Below are 21,519 nucleotides of genomic sequence, written 5' to 3' on the forward strand. Positions count from 1 at the left end.
ACTGCTATTACCAAAAAGGGGACAGCGTTCTTAAAAACTGTCCCAGTACAATGGGGTTGTGTATCCCTAAGTTTACTATGTCTCTTCTTAAATCAAATAAATTATACTACCAGCTGACATTTGATTACTAACAAGACTGAGAATTTTCTTTATCATCTGTTCTTCTCTGTTTTTTTTTTCTGTGTATTTCTATTGTTTTAGAAAAAAATACCTGCATACAGTAGGACTTTTTTGTTGAGCAGACAAGGAGAAACATATATAATTGGACTTTTAAAAAGATTAAATTAAACTTAGTACTGGGGATTCGTAACCTGAATCAACTACCTCTGTGGACACACGGACAGAGACGTAGAGCCTTGCAGATTCTCAGTGAGAGTCTCCGTGTATCTTCATTTCTCACTTTTCTATCTCTGGAGATGGTGAGACGTTAGGTAAGAATATAGCTATTGGGAGAGAAGGCTTAAGAGGCAAATATTCTCTATCATTCATTCATTAAAAAACATTTATTGAGAACCTGCTATGTACCAAGCACCTGGAACACTTTCTAGTGTTTGCAGACATATCAGTGGGAAAAAAAATAGATAAGGGCCCTACTGTTATAAAGCTGATATCTCGATGGGGGACAGAGTGTCAGTAAATAAGGAAACAAGCAAACAAAATAATTTTGAAAAGTGATGAGCTGTGTGGAGCCAGAAGAATGATAATGTGCTGGGGATTGTCACCCTCAGAGGGTGGGGGTGGAGTGGGGCTGCTGCAGCTCCGAACCAGGTGGCCTTGGAGCTGAGCTATGATGGGAAGGAACCAGCCATGTGAGGAAGTAAGGACAGAGCCTTCCAACCCAAGGGGAGAGTGAGGGCAAATTTCCACACCATGCCTTTCCCAATGGTCCTCAAGCAGCCAGCAGCTGAGGTGTCAGAGAGGTATCAAGCTTACCTAGGCCACTTCACGGGCCAGGGTTGGCTAGGTTATTGGGAACACCCCAAACTGCCGAAGTATAAGAGGACATCATGGAAAAGTAAGTGAAGAAAGGAAGAGGAGAAAAGAATCACATGAATTCTTCTGGAAGAAGTTATGTGTAAAATGTCAATTTTTTCACTTTAAGATTTAAAAACAAAATATTATAATCTGTAACACCAATGGCCAATGATTTAACCGAGTGTACCAATGTAGTGAAGCCTCCATAGAAATCCAAAAGGAGAGGGTTTGGAGAAGTTCCGAGTTGGTGAGCGTGTGGAAATTGGGGGAGAACATCAAGCTTATAGAGGGCATGGAAGCTCTGTGCTCTTTCCTATGTCTTGCTCTGTGCATCTTTTCCATCTGGTTGTTCCTGAGTTATATCCTGAGTTATAATAAACTGGCAATATAGTAAGTAAGTAAGTAAGTAAGTAAGTAAGTAAGTAAGTAAGTAAGTAAGTAAATAAAACCACAAACTAATCTTCAAACTGGATAAGAAATCACAAACAACAACAAAAACACCCCTAAATATAACGGGAGCTTAGTTGGAACCTGTGCTCATCCTGCTTGGTCACTAGAGGGCAGCATTGTCTACCAAATGCGCCGTGGGACCGTGCCGCGGGTGGCGGTTTAGAGCGAGGCACGTCAATCCCCCAGGTACACTCGTTCTCCCATCTCCGCTTCCCGTTCCTCTATCTTCCCCGCGATCCACTCCTTAACTCTCTGCCTTCCACCTGCCCACGAACACAATCTCAGTGTTTTGGCTAAGCTTTATGTTTAGAGAAAAGCCTCTGACTCATTCGGAAAAAAATGAAATCAGCACTTTTAACCCTGTTGAAGGTATTGGACCTTATGGCTCCCTGCGGACTCTTTCAATGGGCAACCATGGGAATCTCGGGCGGTGGTTGGCTCATTCTGCCCAGTTCTTCAGAATCAGACCCAATATTGGCGGGAAGCGGTTAACACTTTTAGCCCACAGAGCAAGGAGCTTTGTTCCTTCTGTGTGTTGTTAGATGGGCTGTCAGCTGGTAGGTTTGGTGGCGACAGACCTGGCCTCCATGGGCGCAGCAGGCACCTTGCCGGCTTCTTTCTGAACAGCCCAAGCTCTGGCCATCTGCGGGCAAGTTTTGTGTGTGACATGTTTTAACTTTACTTGGGATTGGGGTCTTTTATGAAAAAGTATGCAAGAGCAGAACTTCAACATGAGAAAAAAGGAGGAGAACGAAATGACAAAATTTAAGCTTTAGCTGCACAGGCAGAGTAACTGTAAGAATTTAAAATATAATGTAGAATCATATGCACACAAGACATGAGAATTTATAATATGGACTCTACTTCCTTCCAAAGAAGGATGAGAGCCATCATATAGCAAAACACACATCACTATGAACATGGGTCATTTTTTCATTCTAGATACACTAAGTGCACGCTCTGTTCTAGCAACTAGGGATACGGGGTGAAATAGATACGGGCCATGCTCTTCTGCAGCTTCTGTTGTAATTAAATAGGGATGTGAATGAGATCAGAAATCGTGTGTGTGTGTGTGTGTGTGTGTGTGTGTGTGTGTGTGTGTGTGTTGGAGGCCACTGCTTCAGAGTTGGAAGGATCATCATTTGCAATACACTTCATTTTATAGATGAGGAAATGGTGGCTCAGAAATATTGTGACTGATCTAGAGATGAAACAATTTGTTCCTTTGGGCACTAAAATCTGCTCTGAGCAAACTGGACAGTACTCTGGGTTACCTAGCTTTGAGTGCTTGATAAAAGGAAAGAGAATAGTTTGGAAAGGGAAACTTCTTCTGGGGGACCACAGATTTATGGAAGAAATGATTATATCGTAGGCACGGAGGGACAATGAAACATTCATCAACGGACTGTTTAAAAATCATCAGTGCTTCCTGAAATTAGGCCACACAGTATTGAGTTGTATTTCAGTGACAGGATTTCTGTGTGGCATTTACAGAGTCCAAGAATGTAACTTTCTTCAATCTAATTAGAGGTAATTTAATCTAACTTGATGTAAGGATAGAACCAACAGAATCTGGAGAAATGTTTGAGTCTTTTAAAGCCCAGCACTCAGCCACTCAGCAAATATTAAAATATTATTACTGAAACACTTCTGATGAAACCATGTCCCACCACCAGGCTGCCTGACCCAATCTGCTCTCTTCCTCTTCTTTTTTTTTTAAACATGTAGCATGTTTCTGGGCCCTAAATTATCTATCTAGTTGTTTCAATACCCACCTTTTACTTATGTATTAACAGTGGACTTGTCTTAAAGAACAGAAATGAAACAGAAGACTGGTAAGAGAAAGAAACTGAGAGATTTGAATATGTTATCTGTCTTACTTTTCACAAGAACATAAACTCCTAGAGCTGGAATTCTGTGTTGGAGTTTTGGTTCTGGTGGTAGCACACTGTGCTCAGTAAAAATTAACCCATCAATCAACAGGACAGAAAATCCTACCCTGCCAGAAGCAATACCTCCTGTTTGTCCCATAAAAAGCCAATTAGAGTGTTAGAATGATGTAATGGATACAGAAACTAAGGAAAGTGGTAAAAAAAATTTTTAAATCCGTCAAAATATCCAAAACAAACAAACAAACAAAACCCCAAAAACTGAATGAATGGAAAAAAAATAGATAACAGTGACGTTTCAGGGAAAGCTGCTACCCAGTTCAGTTTTTCCTGACAGTCTCTTTCAACGTATTCTTAATGTAATGGAAGTCTGACTACCAAGGGTGGCATCTCGGATGTCCCTTTTCCCTCCTAGGAGAAGCTTTTCAGGGTGGGTGAAGAAGGCACCATCTACCTTCCTAACAGCTCAGCAGAGGTCACTCACTGCAACACTCCCAGGAGTCTTGCCATCTAACCTGCCACCACCACCACCACCAGAGTACCAACTCCTCAGTTCCCTGGCTCGCCTTGCTTGGTCAGAAAACAAAAAGAACAATTCATCTGGGAAGGTATAAATAGGAAGCTGGCAAGAAAAAGAGAGAGAGAGCTGTTGACTACAGAGAAACAAGGGAGGGAAGAAAAGTGAGACAGGCAAACTGGGAATTCTTCCTGTCACAAACCCTCCTGAGAATTGATTAAAGCTAGGAAGCTTTTCTCCAGAACACAAACATTTGCATATGCACACACAATTTTGCATATAATTTCATGAATCCCCACCTTCCTTACGTACGCACAGACACAATCCTTATTTTGAAAATTTAACCTCTAGAAGCTTTAAGTTTCCAAAGCTTCTTAATAACCAAGAAATTTTGGAACTCTTTAATCATGACGACTTTTTTTATATTAAAGCATTTTTTTTTCTCCAATTGTAGTCCTGTATCTTTCCAATACAATCAGTCTTAGAAATGATTCCTAGGATGCTAAGAATGATCAAACTGAACAATTACAAAGGTAAAAACACTTATCTTTTTTTTAATCATCTTGCAAAGCACACATTATTTGAAGTGTCTACATATTCATTTACCTTAAAGTCAATTTTGTTAAGAAGGAAAAAGGCTTCATTTTGTTACCAAATTCTAGGGAGCTCAAATCACCTGGTGTTTGACAATTTAGTGCTCTTTCAGGAAATAAAAACCACAGTAGAAAACAGCAGTTTCATCCATCTACGAGGCTCATGCACTCTGTGTCCCAAATGGATGGGGCACACCTTCACGTCCAATTAAAGATGTGCTAATTACAAATCACATGTTCTTCTACTGTTTCATCGTAGGAATGTGAGGGTCATCCTGAATTCTTCTTGAAGGCAGGTCTAGGGTCCTTGGCTTATCTTCTTTTTGAAAACCATACAGAGACCAGGTCTCCACCCGAGGATGGAGCATTGTCAGTGCCTGGACTGCCCGCAGCCCACAAGAGAAACTCTACCTGCCTTCAAAGTGTGTGCGGGAGCAGAAGGGGCAGAGTTAACAGCTGGCAAAGAGAAAATGTGGGAGGAAGTGAGGGGAAATCAATAAAACAGAGATGAAAAAATAATGTGCTCTCCATGCCATAAAGGAAAATCATGTTGAAGGCCCAAGTTAACGGCCATAGTGCTTTCAGGGATCAGAGAAATGATACTGTCAAAATACGACATTAGTTTTCTGAAGCCTACAGGCTGAATTTTATTTATTTAAAGTTAACTCCCATTTTAATACCAAAAAAAAAAAAAAAAGATAGCGTATTGTACATCAAAGGGAGAAAAACTTTTCCTAATGTATCCATTTCTCTTCTGAAGTACATGAGCTGTCGCCATATAATGCTTTGTGGTATTTTCTCAGCTGTGCTGGTGTTTCTTTGCATCAGGAAATGCACAGTAAACAGACTCAAGACTGGGTCTGCGGTTTCTCGGTGCCAAAGTGGCAAGCGTTTGATTTCGTGTATGTTTTCAAATGCACTGTTCACTTTAACTAAGATCTATATGTGTTCCACGAATGATGTTTCAAAGCAGGAGAGAGACAGAATGAGAATCTGACACAGATATGAAATCAGTCCTTGGTAAGTTGTACAAAAGTGTGAACCACAAGCTGTCGAGAGGATTGGGCTGAGGTAGCCTTTGGGGAATAATACGATTTTCTGGGATGACCATATCACTCCAGGGTGTCCAGTCAACGGTTGCCTGAGTCTGGCCTGGAACTTGACCTCTTGGTGAGTAGAGCACTGCCTACCTGCTTACTGGACTTCGATTCCATAGCTTCGAGAACAAACAAAATTACCATCTTTCTGAATTGCTGGTCTTCTTGCTGTTCTTCAGAAATATTATACTTTGCTCATTTCTGAGTCTAAGCATGAGCTAATTCTCTGTGCGTACTGAAGTCAATTTTTGTATGGATACTATAGTGGGTAAGACCATGGACTTGGCAGTATACTGCCCTGGGTTCAACTCCCTGGTCTGCCATTTACTAGCCATGTGAAAAATTACTTAACATCTCCATGCCTGAGTTTACCCATCTTAAAATGGGGTCAACATTACCTAACTCACAGGGAGTAATAAATAAGTAACACAGAACAGTTGTTTAGAATAGTACCTGGTGGTGCATAGTAAATTCTTTATTATACAGAGTGTTTTCAATGATTATGATGATTATTGTTATTTTTGTAGTAACAGCACTGTAATTATTTTTTCATGGGAATCGCCACTTCCCTGATCTGGTTCTGATATGGCTCACATGGGGCTGACCCCATTTAGTTCCGTTTCAAGGGTGGAAACATAACCCAGACCTGGCCAATCAGTGAATTTCATCCCCTGACACATAGTGATTGGTTTCAGGGATGAGAAAAAAAAAATGAGTTGGTCCAATCAGGGTAAATCATAGGAGTTTGTTTAGAATTATTGGAAAAGAGAAGTTGTTTTTTGTTTTGTGTGGTTAAATAATGAGCTCTCCAGTATTCAGGAGTAAGATGTAGGCCTGACAGCTACCAGGTGGAGTCAGTCAGTCTGACTCAAGCCAGTGCAGAGGAAAGCAGAGCCAAGAGAAGGAGTGAGAAAGAAAAATCAATTTAAAATGTAGGACCCCATGACTCTGGCCATGCCGGGAGCCCCAGCACCACTCCTCCTGCGTAAGTCAGTTTCTATTGGGCTTCTCTCCTCGGCAACTGAAAGAGCTGTCACCAACTCCCACAGACACCTCCTACCTACCTCTTCTACCTAGTCAAATCCGATCCATCCTTCAAGGTGCAGTGCAAAGCTCACCTATTCTGGAAATGCTGGCTCCTTTTCTAAGTTGCCATAGCACCTACTATGTGTGCCATCTGTTTAGTACTTATTACCCAGCTCAGAAGGTTTACCTTTGTAGATGCATTTGTGGCATCTCTCCAGCTCTATGGATTGGTTCCACGTTTTACTCTTTGGAGATCTCCACAGCCACTAGCACATGTGGTATTTTGCAGCAAGCTTGCCAGATATTTATTATTTGAATTCCTTTTATCCTCTTATGTCCGTCAGAAGTGGATTATATACCTCAGTACACAAAGGAATGTCAGCATAGAAATGCATGAAGTACACTAGAGAATAGGGTTGTTACATGTAGGGACATTTTAAGAGAAGAGCCCAGCCTCTTGTCACATGTGAGGAGCAGCCAGAGAATGTGGACTTGTTTACATGTGTCGCTCCAGGCTGCAAGCTTCATAAGAGCAAGGACTGCCTCTATTTTTTAAACACTGTCCCCGGTACTTTGCACAGGGCCTGACACACTGTAGGTGCTCAATAAATACTTGTTGAATGAATGCTGCATGTTACAGGGCTGGGGGCTCAGATCAATGACCTAACCCTTACCAACATGTAAAGGAAATGAAGTAAGAAAGGAATTGCTGGTTCTATGAAGCCAACACCTTTCTCCCATTATTCTAAGCCCTTTCTACCATCACCTCATTTTTCCAAATCACAAGAATAAATAAAGCCATTCCTTAGGATGACAGATGAGGTGTAATGACAATAGCACGTTTGGAATTTCTAGGTCTGTGAAAAAACTGGTATGAATTCCAGACCCAACAAAGAAAGGCTTACCATCATTAGAATGAGTGAGTGGAGCGGTATAAAAGCTGAATCACAGATTTAGAAAAAGGCACTGCATTGAAATTTTCAATATATACACAAAGAATTCTGGGTTTGGATCAGTCTTATTTTCTTCGGTAACAGTACATAGCATTAGTTCTATAGCAACTTTATGAGTATAAATTGAAGAAAACATGAACCACTTTTCCTGTAAAATAGTTGATTCTCTGCCACAGAAACTATTAGTACAATACTCATCCACTTTCCCAACTCAGTATATTCATTCATTCATTCATTTATTCATTATTCACAGGTCAAAATTATCATCCTAATGAATTATTTTTATTATATCAATGCTGTTCTCAAAAACATTCAGTTGTGCCTATAGCGCAGAATCCAAGCTAAGCCAGACAAACAAGGCCTTCAATAATCTGACTCCAACCCATCTTTCCCTATGTAAACTTTCCCTCTGTGCCCCCATCCAAGCTTCTATTCCATTCACTTTTGTCTAGTTACTGTTTCTTCTCACTTTTGTACTTCTGAATCTCTCTGTCTATTCAAACATATGTTTTCTTTTAAGCCATATTCGTTAACAACTCCAACTGAAGATGAGCTTTCCCTCCTCAATTCACAGCGCAGTCAGGGTCTACATCACTCATTCCTATTATTGTCTCAGATTATTATCATTTCCTGTGAGTGTGTCTTATGTGTTTGCTATGAACTCCTTCAGGGCAGAGATCACATCTTGGACTTCTTTGCATTGTGTTTTACATATAATATGGATTATTTCAATGATTATTACAGTAATAACTCAGGTGATACACAGCTAGGGCCTTTCCCTGTTTCTGCCTAAGGAGGTTTTGTCCTTTCTCAGTTAGTAATGCCAATTGCCATAAATGTTTCAAATTCATAAATATCCCTCATGACCGAAATAAATCAGAATTGCTTTCTAAATTTGGTGTTTTTACAAAGGTCTTAATATTAATCTACCAAGAGCTTTACAAAGCAATAATAATAATAATAATTAGAACACCAAGTACCCAGTAGAAAATTGGGAATGCATAAGCTAATTAATGGTTATGAAAATATGGAAAGATAAGCATCTTTACTCAAAATGAAAGAAGTGCAAATTAAAATGGAATTCCAGCTTTCACTTTTGAGACTAATAACAGTAAAAAAATTAAAATTGCCAGTGAACAGTGTGGACGAAGGTGTGGAGAAATAGGAACCTATATATACTGTTGGGAGTGCAACAGTATATTGCAGTCCTTTTCTAAGTTGCCATAGCACCTACTGCTACGAGGTTATAGCAGTAGGTGGTATAACCTCTTTGGAGGGTTATTTAGCAATATACATGAACATTTAAAATTTACCTAATCTTAGAGTGAAGAAGTCCACTTTTAGGAATTCTCCCTACAGCTATAATCATATAAACGCATTAACATATCTACATGTTAAAAGATGTTCATTGCAGTATTATGTATACTAGCAAAATACCACCTAGTGCTCTTCAATAAGGGATTAACCCAAGGTTAAGTACCAAGCTGTGATGGGCAGGGATTGAATCCAGGCAAGATAACTCCGTGCTCATCAGGCAAGGCTTTAATGCCAATTGAACTTACTGAGGTCCTTTCTTTTAGAAGCTCAAAATCCTCTGTAGACATTGTTCTGGTTTTTGGCCAGAGAGAAGAGTAGTTAAGAATAAGTCATAAACATTACTACAGTCATTAAACAAGTCAGCAATGGAGACAAGACTAGAATTTCTATCTTCATGACTCTCAATCAATATAGCACTCTGCCATTTCTCATCTCAGTTTTGAGTTGACACATATTTATTAAACTTGGTGACATATCTGCAAAAAAAAAATGTTCTAATGAATCTTTCAGGGTGTTCTGATAGCTACTCTGTTATGAAGTATATCTGATAAATGAGTTACACATTCGATTTATTAAAAACACATCTATTACGTTGGGACCTTGGGTGGATATTTAAAGGAAGGATATGGCATATTGAAGCCAGCAGTTAGGATTCCCCATAAATAGCTAAGGGATGGCCCACGAGGGGGTGTCAGATCAAAAAGATGGTCTGACAAGGTGAATTGACTTGGCCTCTCTAACTCAAGATGCAGAAGCAGAACCACTACAGAAAACAATCTTGCTTCCAGTTGTTGTGGAAAAATTTCATGTTTCTTCCAAAAGGCAAGCAACTGATTCTTCTCCAGTTTGGTTTGACATATCAAATTCCTATTAGATTTGGACAAAGTACAGTCATCACAACAGGCTGCAAACACAAGTGACAATGTGCCTAATGAACTTAGGAAGGAAGAATGATTAAAAGTACAAAGCTCTTCCAACATTGGATACACAGATCTATAGTTTCTTCTAGAAAGTCACTTATAGAGAGGACACTAGATGGACAGAGCATAAGAGTTCAATTCACTCTCCCTTTCTCTGAATCCTAATTAAATTTTAAGACATGCCAAAAATATTCTGGGATTTGGAAGAGAAAGAGGTAAAAGGGTTACAAGAGTGCAAAATTTCAAGATTCATCCCTGCAAGCTAGGCTAATAGATCAACCTGGATTAGTCTGCCAAAAAATATGAAAATATAAAAACATCATAAATTACTCAGTTGTCCATGACTATAATCTGTTTGCCTGATGCCAGATGTACTTATGATGGGAAAAACAGGTGGCTTTAAAATAGCTGGAAACCGTTAAGCACTTACATAAGATAATAGATTTTTTTTCTTAAAGTATTAAATGGGTTGGTATCTTATTAGGGTATGCAGTTTAAAAGAAGTGGCTATGAGCTAATTAAGACCAATGATAAGTTTTCCCATTTTAGGATTTCAGTGTTCATTTAGGGAACTCTGATACCATGTAGCACAAACCCTTTATTAAATCAATGCATTCATTATCTGAAATAAAAGTTTTATTAAATCACTGTATTTTGATAGACTGGACTATTGCACACGGGTAGGAGATAACGGATGGTGAGTGTCCTTGAAGGAGAGAAGCTCAGACCTCCTTTCTTACACATTCCCAGGACACAGTGTCCAACGTCATCGAGACTTCAGAAGGCTGGCAGGGCCTGTGAGCCAGCCCGATGTGGTATAACGAGTCAGCACATGAATCATCTAACCATGACACTGGTGAGAGGATACAATGAAATCATTCCTGCCTAAAATCTGTCGATGTCATCTTTTACGCTATTTAAGGCGATTGGCTCAGCTAGCTTTACGGCAACCCAGCCATGTGTATGGTAAAACCTCACTAGAAGCCATCATCAAAGTTAGTAAATCTGTTTCTGCTCTCTGCAAACTCTCCTTGCTTCGCCTGATCTGTCCGTCTCTCTTACTGCTCAGCAATTAGAGAAAGAACAGGAAGAGCTCTTAGGAGACATAGGGAAGAGGATGAGACATACTTGGCGGACAGGCACATACAGAATACAGATCTGGAAAAAAAAATACTAATAGGTAGTTTCACAGCCTGGTACACATAAGCTAGTTTCACAGCCTGGTACACATAAAAAAAATACTAATAGGTAGTTTCACAGCCTGGAACACATAAGCTAGAAGGAAATCAAGGCTCATTTAAAAAATGCTGCCTTGGGGCCGGCCCAGTGGCTCAGGCAGTTAGAGCTCCATGCTCCTAACTCCGAAGGCTGCCGGTTCGATTCCCACATGGGCCAGTGGGCTCTCAACCACAAGGTTGCCAGTTCAATTCCTCGAGTCGCGCAAGGGATGGTGGGCTGTGCCCCCTGCAACTAAGATTGAACATGACACCTTGAGCTGAGCTGCCACCTGGATGGCTCAGTTGGTTGGAGTGCATCCTCTCAACCACAAGGTTGCCGGTTCGATTCCCACAAGGGATGGTGGGCTGTGCCCCCTGCAACTAGAAAATGGCAACTGGACCTGGAGCTGAGCTGCACCCTCCACAACTAAGATTAAAAGGACAACTTGACTTGGAAAAAAAAAAAAAGGCCTGGAAGTACACACTGTTCCCCAATGAAGTCCTGTTCCCCTTAAAGAAAAAAAAAAAAAAAAAAAAAGGAAAAGAAAAGTTGTTGTTAGAGACACTGAGAAGGATGACTCCAGCTCAAATAATAATAAAAAAATACATTAAAAAAAAAAAAGCTTCCTTTCCTATAACTGTCTTTAATTTTCTTTCTGTACCGATAGAGTCTCCTAACACGCCTTTGTTCTGGATGCTGGAATGGTCATCAGCACAGACTAATTGTGATACAATCACTAAATCCTAAATTCTTCTGGCAAGAGAACATGGTTAATAAAATCAAAGAAACACAATAAAACAGGTCCACATGATTCTAGAACCAAAAATCAAATATATATATTTGTGCACCCCAAGATGAAAACCTTGCTAGTTAAATATTGATGGTAGGGTCTATCACCTAATGGTAAACATTTCTTAAATTTCAAATCTTAAAGACGTTCCTCTCCATACAGTGTCCTGGATTTGTTGTAACCATAGTCTGGATACATACATTGCTACAAAGATCTCTGGGAAATGCTCTTTGCCAGTGGATCTGGGAAATTACAATGAAAAACTACTCACTACCACTCCATGTAAAAAGACGGTTATGTGTAAAAAGATGGTTATGCTACTTCTTGAATATTTAATAGCTATTTGCATTTATTTACACATAAGTTGCATCACCATATTGATATAAATGATTTCTGTTAAAAGCCTGAGGAAGTGAAAGGGAGAAGAAAGGGGGAGAGAAAAGAACCAGTGGCTTGGTAGGGCAGAATCAGAAGCCTCTCACCCCCTAAAACATTTCCAAACTATCTTTCCATAGAGATGATTTCATATTTTCCACCTCATAAAAGGAAGGGAAATAATTCTTGATTGGAGTGGAAATATCTAAGATCATGTCTTTAACCTTTGCACTATGTCCCCACTTTTCAACACACGAGTGATGAGGACAGGGGATGGTGACTGCCCTTCTGCAGTTAGGCAGGCCTGAGTTTGGACCAGGTCCATACCCAAGGTCATGGTCAATGCCGCATCCACTGTGGCTTCCACCTAGGGCTCAAATGCAGTGCTGAGATGCATTGGGGGTGTGTGTGACTGCTTTTTCTGGGCAAAGTGCGATTTATGAGTGGGGAGACAGAAATGGGTGAGACCTGCAAAACACAGTGTCTTCATATAGCCCAAGAATCCCCTTCTCAGCCCTGACTAACATGGAAGGAAGGGAAATATGCAGAATCCTAAAAATGCTCTTAGGCAACATGATATTACACACAGTTTACTACAGTTTGGCTTGGGACTAAGACCCTTTTGAAAAGTTAGTACTTTTCTTAACATGAAAGAAGCCATTCACGTCAGTGGGTGTTTCATGGGTCCCGGGGTCAACATGCAGGCTGATATATTAGGTAGCAAGTACCTGTCTCTATTCTTAATTAGGGCGGCATTTGTCCAGTTGACGTGGCTAATATATGCACCTTTAAATCCCTTCCTTGGGATTTTGATAACTACAAAAAAGCAAACCAAAAATATTATGTTGTTTTTCTATTTTCTCAGTGCTAGAAAGGGGGCAGTTTTTCTATTTTCTTCTTATACTGACATTGGGACTCGGCTTTCGACCAGTTAAACTGTAAGAAACCCAAGAATTTTGAAGAATTGTTTTTATTCACTCATTAAGGAACAAAGCCCCTTTCCAAAATATACAGACTTGAGGTCCAGATTGTGAAAGCCTGACAGAGTAAAGTTAGACACAGAAGAGCTGTCTTTTGAAGAAGCTCTCTGTGAAATAGTGCAGAGGTACAGAGTGGCTACAGCTTGTGCTTGTGAGGATAAATGAAATAATAGATACTGTTATGAGCTGAACTCTCCCAAATTCATATGTTTAAGTCCTCACTTCCAGTACCTTTGAATGTGACTGGATTTGGAGACAGCATTTAAAGAAGTAATTAAGGTAAAACGAAGTCATGTGGGAAAGCCTTAATCCAATAGGACTCGTGAATTTATAAGAGGATATTAGGACAGAGACAACACAAAATGAGGAGTGATTATGTAAGCAGATAAGAAGGTGGCCATTTGCAGGCCAAGGAGAGAGGCCTCCGAAGAAACCAACCTGCTGACGCTGTGATCTTGGTGGACTTGTAGCCTCTAGACCTGCAAGGCGCCTAGTCTGCTTCTGTTGTTTAAGGCACCTAGTCTGTGGTATTTTCTTATGGCAGCCCTAGAAAACTCATCCAGATTTGAAAGAGCTTGGTAATTGATGGAGCATTGCACAAATGCTAGTTATCATCATTATTATAAGAGGGAGGGAGAGGGGGGTGTCATAGAAGAGCTGGGGAATGGAAACCAGCCTTGACGCACAAAAGCTACATATACCAATAAAAATGTATTGAATGGTGACTATGTGCTTGGTGTACCAACATGAAAAAGATGCTTTTGGACCCCTAGCAAATGTCAACAAGATGAAGAGGAAGTAGCAAAGCTCAGGAGAAAGCAATTACTTCTGCTTGTTGGGTGTGGTGAGCGGAGGTTGGGGAGAGGAGAGTTTGCAAAGTTTCATAAAAAGAGAGCGGCATTGGAAAGGGTCAAACCCTGAGGAAGAGTTCACCAAGTAGATGAGGTGGGGGCAGAGGAGGAAACATGATCAGGGACACTGATACATGACAGTGTGTCATGTTGTTGGGAAACTGCACGGAGTGATGGCAGGAGAGAAAACACACGGGAGAGCATTGGAAAATAAGACCTGAAAAATAGGTTGGCATCAGCTTGTAGAGGGCGTTGAATGCTGTGTGAGGGGATTTGGATGCTATCATGTAGGTGGTAATGAAGGAAAGTGTCTTGCTTCTTTAACTCTCTCAGTATTTCTTTGCTTTCCGCTCTTACCTGTTTTTCTCACTTTCATCACATAACTTCATCCGGACTTCAAATGCATCCTCTCTCCCAGTCTACCAGGTTCCCTCAGCCACGTTGCTCCTTAAAAGCTATCTTTTTAGACACTTTGTGATTTTTCATTGACTCCTACTCTCGAAAGATAATTGGTGGCCTTGGATGTCCTAGATCCTGTGCAAGTCTTGCACTAATTTGATGGATCGTTTAGAGCAAATCATGTTTGCAATTTCTTAAGATATGATAACAATGGTCACCAAAGTGTGTTTGGGTCTCAAAAAACATTGATTGACTGAGTGAGTGCAATGTGTCTAAAAGTTGATGTATACCCCATTCTCTGGCCTGGTCATTCTCTCTCTCTCTCTGCCTCTCTCTGTCTCTGTCTCTCTCTCTCTGTCTCTCTCTCTCTCTCTGAATTAAAATAACATCTATCAATTATGGAACATGGCCAAACAGTTAAAGACCAGTTATAAGATTAATTGGCAGTGCATGCCATTCCTTGGAGAAGTTTCAAGAGGAAACGTTATCGATTCATATTTATATATCACAGGGAAAAATGAAAATCACATTCACCCTTTATTCAAAAGAAACCTCATCACATGTACTCAAAAAGCTGTATAGAACCTCTTGACGATGGTGGGGAAGCTGATGGACACTGCAGAATATGCATCTGAACAATTAGGTGGTAGAAGAACAGAATAAATGTCTAAAAAGGCAGACATCGTCTTTTATCACCACATTTTCTGCTCCTGCTTCCCAACTTGTAAGTCAGAAGTAAATGTACATGCCTCTGATCTCTAGCGCTATTATCAGTACACTAATAAAAAAGCTCCCATTTTGACCAAGAGTTAGTTTTTCATATTCTTAGAATTTACTTTTCGAACAGATTTTAAAAATCCATTAGGTAATTGTAATTATAGAAAGGCCATTCTTGCAGAAGCAGTATAAATAAAGTGGTTAACAATAAGAGCTCTGGCGTCAGATCACTCCGGTTCAAGGCCTGGTTCTCCAGTTTGTAACGACCATGCCCAAGTCACTTGCAATCTCTTTGCATTTTTGAGAATCAAGGATTACATGAGATAAGACAGGTATAATGCATGCTTAGCACAATAGTGGAAGAAAATAACAACCTGCTCTACAGAAAAGAACACTCTGCTAAATGCTGAGCGTAAAAAGTGAGGTGATAGGGAAGCCATACAGAATGCCAGATACAACTGTCATCTACAAGGACTGCTTCTCTGGTCAGTGGACAAGAAGTGATGCTGCTGATGTAATTAATAAACCACAATACCCAAAAAATCAGTCTATTTACAAATTTCAACCGGTGGCTCAGAAGAAGCTGACTTTACACAGCTTTAGCAGGGAGATAAAAGTTCTGGGAATTTGTGTTGCTAGGGAATATTTGTGAACCCTTGAAGCAAAACACATTTTTCTACTAGGTAGAAACGTTCATTGTGGGTCTTACTGCTTAACAAAAGGGCTGTGAACCGCAGTTCTAAAATTCTTAGGCCAGCTTTGCACCAGTGAGACAAAGACCTTTCAGAATAGAGCTGAGAACAGTTAGTATGAGAGCTTACCTCTCAAGCACAGTGGTGGAGGTCTTGTTTTGTGGCTTAAGTGCTAAGCCAGCTTGCCACATGGATAATTTCACCTCTCGGTAAATGGGGCATGGGTACCAGAACCAGTGTGGGTCCCATCTGGTCCATCTCTGCTTCCGGCAATGTCTGAACTCTGAAATGCAAACACAGAAAAATGATGAGTTTTCACTATTGACCTTGCACAGAGCAGGTGCACAATCAATAGTTGTTGAATACATTTATCTACCATTGCAAAGTCAATTTCTTTAAGGGCAGAACAGGGATAAAGACTCTTGTATCTTGCACGAATCTTATACCCAGCATCCATTGTGTCTGGTTCTGTGGTATGTTTTGCCTGAGGAGTTTTCGATGATCACACCAAATGGAAATAATGTTAAAATACTTACCAGATCTCCATCTTTCCTGGTTTTTCATCTTAGCAGAAATTCTGCTTGTAACATGATTGAAATTAAAATGCCTTCCTCTAGATCTGGAAATGATGTCCAGGTTAAGGTTGCTTAAAATAAAACAAAGGAAAACAGCCCAAAAGAAACATCTGAGACAAAATCTGATGATCAAAACAAGCACCATCAGAAGGCATTTGCTGTTAATTTGATGATGTGAATCAAAGAGGTGAAGCATGAGCTACTGTACATTATAAATATCAGATTGGAAGAAATATTAAGTACACATTTTTATTAATAAATAATAAAAGCACAAGATAAAAACAAAAATATTTTCAAAATATAATCCAACTTCTACGCACAATAAAAATCTCTCATATGGCAGAATTTCCTTTCTAAACTGAGAAATTCTCTTGTAACTAAAACTGTCATGAAGTTGCCACATTAGACTAATGACCTTTAGTTATAATTGGATAATTGAATTTTAAATTGTCAAGAAAATGGAATGGAAATTCATAAAATTTGCCAAGAGACTATCTCTTTGATACACATTTGACAATCTGAAAAATACCACAGCTTAAAAAAGTAAACCCGCTATTGCATTATTCAAGGGCAAAGCAAGTACTTGAATAATGTCACCTCAATAAGTTTTAATTAAAAAAAAAAGCACCACCCCCATGATCTCAGGATTAAAAAATAGCTCAGCCAATTTTGTTGAATTTGCAATACGTTTGCTGTAAGTGTCCTTTAGAGTATATGAAGATTTTTATATGAATCCTGTCCCTCAGTCTAGGGATTCTTTATAGCTAACTTCTTATTTTAAAGACATTTAATGATACATTCACACTGATGTCCAATCTCTAATCCTTAATTAAGATTGTGGGAGATAAAGGCAAATTATTTAGCTGATAAAAATTGTAACGCAAAGGAATTAAACATTTTGAATGTCTGTGGATTAAGAAGACTATGCATTCCTGAATTTATTCCACATTGAAAATTGTTGACACTAGAGGTGGGTATTGACTGAAGTAGGGCTGATCAATATTGAACCTTAAGGGTCAAAGGACTTCATGTTTGGTGTAATACGCAACTTAGTTTAGGTATTACAATGTTTCAGTAAAGTAACAATTATTGAGGGTCAGGCAAGGTTTCCATTATAAACTCCAATTTGGGGAGGCTTGCATAGTACCAGAATCTCTCAAGGCATGAGATAGTATGATTGAAGCAAGATGATGGCTTGGATATAAATAAAGAGAAAGTGAGTCATTATTCTCAAAAGTTGAGGAATTTAATTATTTCCATTCTCCAGATTCAAAACCCATCTTTTCTTACCATCTCCGCAGAGCTTTTATAAAATCTCTAAACCCAGGAAGCTTTAGATGAGAGGTAAATCTCTTTTGAGTTTTTAAATGGCTTGAAATCTTTACTTTTGAAAATTATCTAGCACATTCAAGTAGCCTATAAATTATAAATACTACCAAAGGGAGTTCGGTGTCTATTCAAGCAGATATGGTTCAATGAAATCTTAGAAACACCCTCTACATTTTCCATTTAGTTCTATGTAGCACGTTAGTAGCACATGGAAATCATTATTCTTCACTCAAAGATACTTGATCACATTGGCCTACTGAATTGCTTAAGGTTTGGATTTTTAGCAAATCGGACTTTTTAATGTAACTAAGAAATAGTTATTCCTTTTAAAATAATTATTTTAAAATAATTGTTTCCTTTAAAATTTGTGTCAGACACATTGTGATTTGAACTTGAAAAAGCAAACAATAAAGTAAGCATAATATATAGCAAATATTTTATAATAATCAAATAATGATGAAATAAAGAGATAATTACATAGAATTATACATTGCCTGGCTTTGAATCTGACAACAAAATCCATTCCCTTATTATTTAAAAAAAATAACATAAAAATTTAAAAATTAACACTCAAATGTTTAAGATTAGGGGATTTGGCGTTGAAAGAAAGGATGGCATAGCTGAACATAGAGGGGCTTAAGTACAAACTCAGGTATTTTCTACCTATCCTAAACCCCATATAAACACAACTTCTGAATCTTCAAGTCCTTTCTGGGTGGACATTAAGTGCGCTACCCTCTTGTGACCTTTCTTCTAGAATTCAGAATGTATAGATACATTCAAACAACAGAAGTGGGCATTGATCAGTCAAGGAAGAAGCTATGCACTTTCAGTTTCCATTACATTAAACAAAATACTCATTAGTGCTTGGCATTTTCCCAAGCAGACACAATCTAGGTGTCCACTGAGGCCTCATTGTGCAGTTAAGAAGTTTAAAAAGACCTTCTAGACATCAGCGAGGGCCAATTAAGGGATGGGTAAAACTACTCCAGGGTAAGAAAGTGGAATTACTGGAAACAAACACACACACACACAATAGCAATGACAAACTAGACAAACTATCTTTAAGATCAGTTAAATATTCAAGGAGACAAAGACTAAAGATCCCTTGCTTAATAATCATAATCCAAATAAAACCACAATAGAATTGACGATGGGAGTGTTCAGTTATATTAAAACAAAACATGTCTAGATACGTGGGAGAAAAATATAATCTGATGGAAACCTGTCAGCACACATAATTATTCCTATCATTTACCCAACAAGGAAACTAAGTACTACTATTACTAAGAGGTCATAATAATGGAAGTTAGCTCTGAAATCCATATCCATTAAAACTGTTGAAACATGTTTTATTGCTAAGCATCCACCCCTGGATCCAACAGCTTCTAGAAAATACTAGAACACATGTCAGACTGAAAAGTGTTTTCCCAAGTGTTTCATTCCCTCCATCCGTCTCTGTCTTCCTTCCATCCATCCATCTATCCATCTACCCTTTCATCCGGCAAGCATTTATTAAGTCCTATCTTCCAGGCATTGTGCCAAGTGCAGGGGTTACAACAGAGCGAGACAGACAGGGCTTATAGGTATATGAAGTTACAGGTTAGCACATGAAGCAAAAGGTTTTATATGATCTCTGTTGCTGTCAGTATTAAAACAACTATATTTAAGAAGTCTTCATGAAAGACCAGTAAAATGAGTTCAACTTCACAAATCAATTATGTTACCTGTTTCTCCCTTTTTGGGTAGGGGAATGGGAAAGAAGAAAAGTTTTTCATGCCAAAATTTTTCTTTTTTTAAAAGCATTTCTTTTTTCTCTAGAGTTTTTTTTTTTTTTTTTAACTTTTTATTTATTTTAAGTGTGTTTTTCCATCAGCTCCAAGTCAAATAGTTGTTTCAATCTAGTTGTGGAGGGCGCAGCTCACAGTAGCCCATGTGGGGATTGAACCGGCAACCTTGTTGTTAAGAGCACCGCGCTCTAACCAACTAAGCTAACTGCCCGCCCCCAAATTTTTCTTATTTTAAGGAGACATTGATGTTCCTACTTTGGCTGATGCAATCTCATCCGCCAGCATGTTTTAAGAATGCCCATTCAATATAAACTCTTTCGCCAATAGATGCTATGTCATCTGTTCACAAGGAATGTCTGAAAGAACAGGCAAAAGGGGAAAAAAAACACATATGCTTAACATGGAATATGAAACCCTCCTTCAGGTTGCTACAATATACTCTCTCTGCTTTTTAACTCAAAGACACCATTCTATCAGTACTTAACACAGATCTTTAAATCCCAGAGCTAATAATGCTTCCCAGCTACAGCTGGATGCATCTGACAAGCGGCGTGTACCAGGAGGCCTCACCGGGGATAAGGTTCCTAACAGTCAACTAAGAGTTCAAATCCCTAAAGAGGCGCCCCTGGCGTGCAGAGCACTTAACCCTTCGACCAGTACCAACATGACTATTCACAAATTATTGATGTCCCTAAGTCCCTGGCAGATTGCAGACAGTTCTTGTATCCATTGGAGCTGAAGCATATGGCCACTAATGGGATGGATTAAAAAAAACAACAACAACACACACACTTACACACATTCAATCTTTGCTAGGTGAATATAAAACTACTGAAATGCTAGAAGGTGATTGAACTGGACGGAACACTGTTAAATACATGCTTAGCCTCATGTTATGGATCATTTCCATTGACATCTATCTCCGTCCTTGGTACAGTTTAATTAAAGCTGTCTGGAACAAGTCTGCCCTCTAAATGATCGGCAGTGCAATGAAAAGGTGAAACACGAGGAGGCTTGAGGCCTTTTTTTTTTTTGTAAAGCATTCAAATGACTGTCTCTGTGGTTAAGAACAGCAGCAGGGAAGAAATTAATTTTCAGAATTAGTCAGCCATTAGGCTTTTCTGCAAGACAAGGCGAGGCTCCTCCTGATGCCCCCTCGGACCACTAGAAGCTGAATAAGGTAATGCCAGATCTTAAGAGCTCAAACTGGGCCATATTCTGGTCCAAAACAGAGATACTTTTTGATCTTAAAGCAGTAAATACTACAGCAAACTTGATTTGTAATTTATTTTGTAAAATATCACCCTCAAATGGAACAATTTTGCCTAAAATAGTCCCTTTCATCAGACAATTTTGCAACTAGATGGCAGAAACATTGTCTATTTAATTTGGTTTCATAGCATATAGAATACTAGCACAGCAAGTAGATGGCTTCAAACTATTAAGATATTTATTGAATACCCTTGATGTTTCCAGTATTGTTATGGTGCCGGGAGAAAAAAAACACACAATATGGATCCAGGGCATAAGAAATGTGGGTCATAGTTACAAGATTGAATCTTAAATTAATTATACCTACTTCTTTTCTTTGGCACTTCCCCCTTTAATATGATTGTATTTGAAGAGATGTAAATTATATTTGTTTTTGAATATCAGAATTAATTGTACTTTATAAAGCGGACCAAGGGACCGTGTCATGTTTAAAAATTTTATTCATTGGCTTCTCCACACAGATCCATTAGTCGAGATGTGGGCTTATCCTCTTCATTTAATATTTATTTGGTATCTACTTCATCTAGGACATTGAGTCATACCCTGTGTTCCTGCCCCACCCAACCCCCAAATGACTCTGTCTCTCTCTGTCCATTATAACATATTCATCCAGGCTGGTGAAAGGTCATAGTAACATTTGAGGCAGGGAGACAAGTTAGGAGGCAGTAGTAGGAGACTGAAGGTGGCCACAAATTCCTTGACATGCCCATCCTTGAAAGGGGGGTGTAGTTCCTTTCCCCTTGAATCTGGGCAGGCCTGTGGAGGAAGATGCTGTGCCAGTTCTAGGACCATCC

At 39.2% G+C, this 21,519-nt stretch overlaps 1 long non-coding RNA gene across 1 annotated transcript in view; it reads right to left on the bottom strand.

Moving 5' to 3' along the window:
• LOC109444289 (uncharacterized) overlaps positions 1–16,547 on the bottom strand; it is a 33,239-nt gene extending 16,692 nt beyond the window's left edge. Inside the window, exon 1 of the long non-coding RNA XR_002136824.3 lies at positions 15,889–16,547. This is a non-coding gene — a long non-coding RNA (uncharacterized LOC109444289). The remainder of the gene's footprint in view (positions 1–15,888) is intronic.
• Between the last annotated feature and the right edge of the window lie 4,972 nt (positions 16,548–21,519).

Source organism: Rhinolophus sinicus, chromosome 3 (assembly GCF_057876585.1).
Source record: "Rhinolophus sinicus isolate RSI-liver-muscle chromosome 3, RSI-T2T, whole genome shotgun sequence".
In the NCBI taxonomy this organism is placed as follows: domain Eukaryota; kingdom Metazoa; phylum Chordata; class Mammalia; order Chiroptera; family Rhinolophidae; genus Rhinolophus; species Rhinolophus sinicus.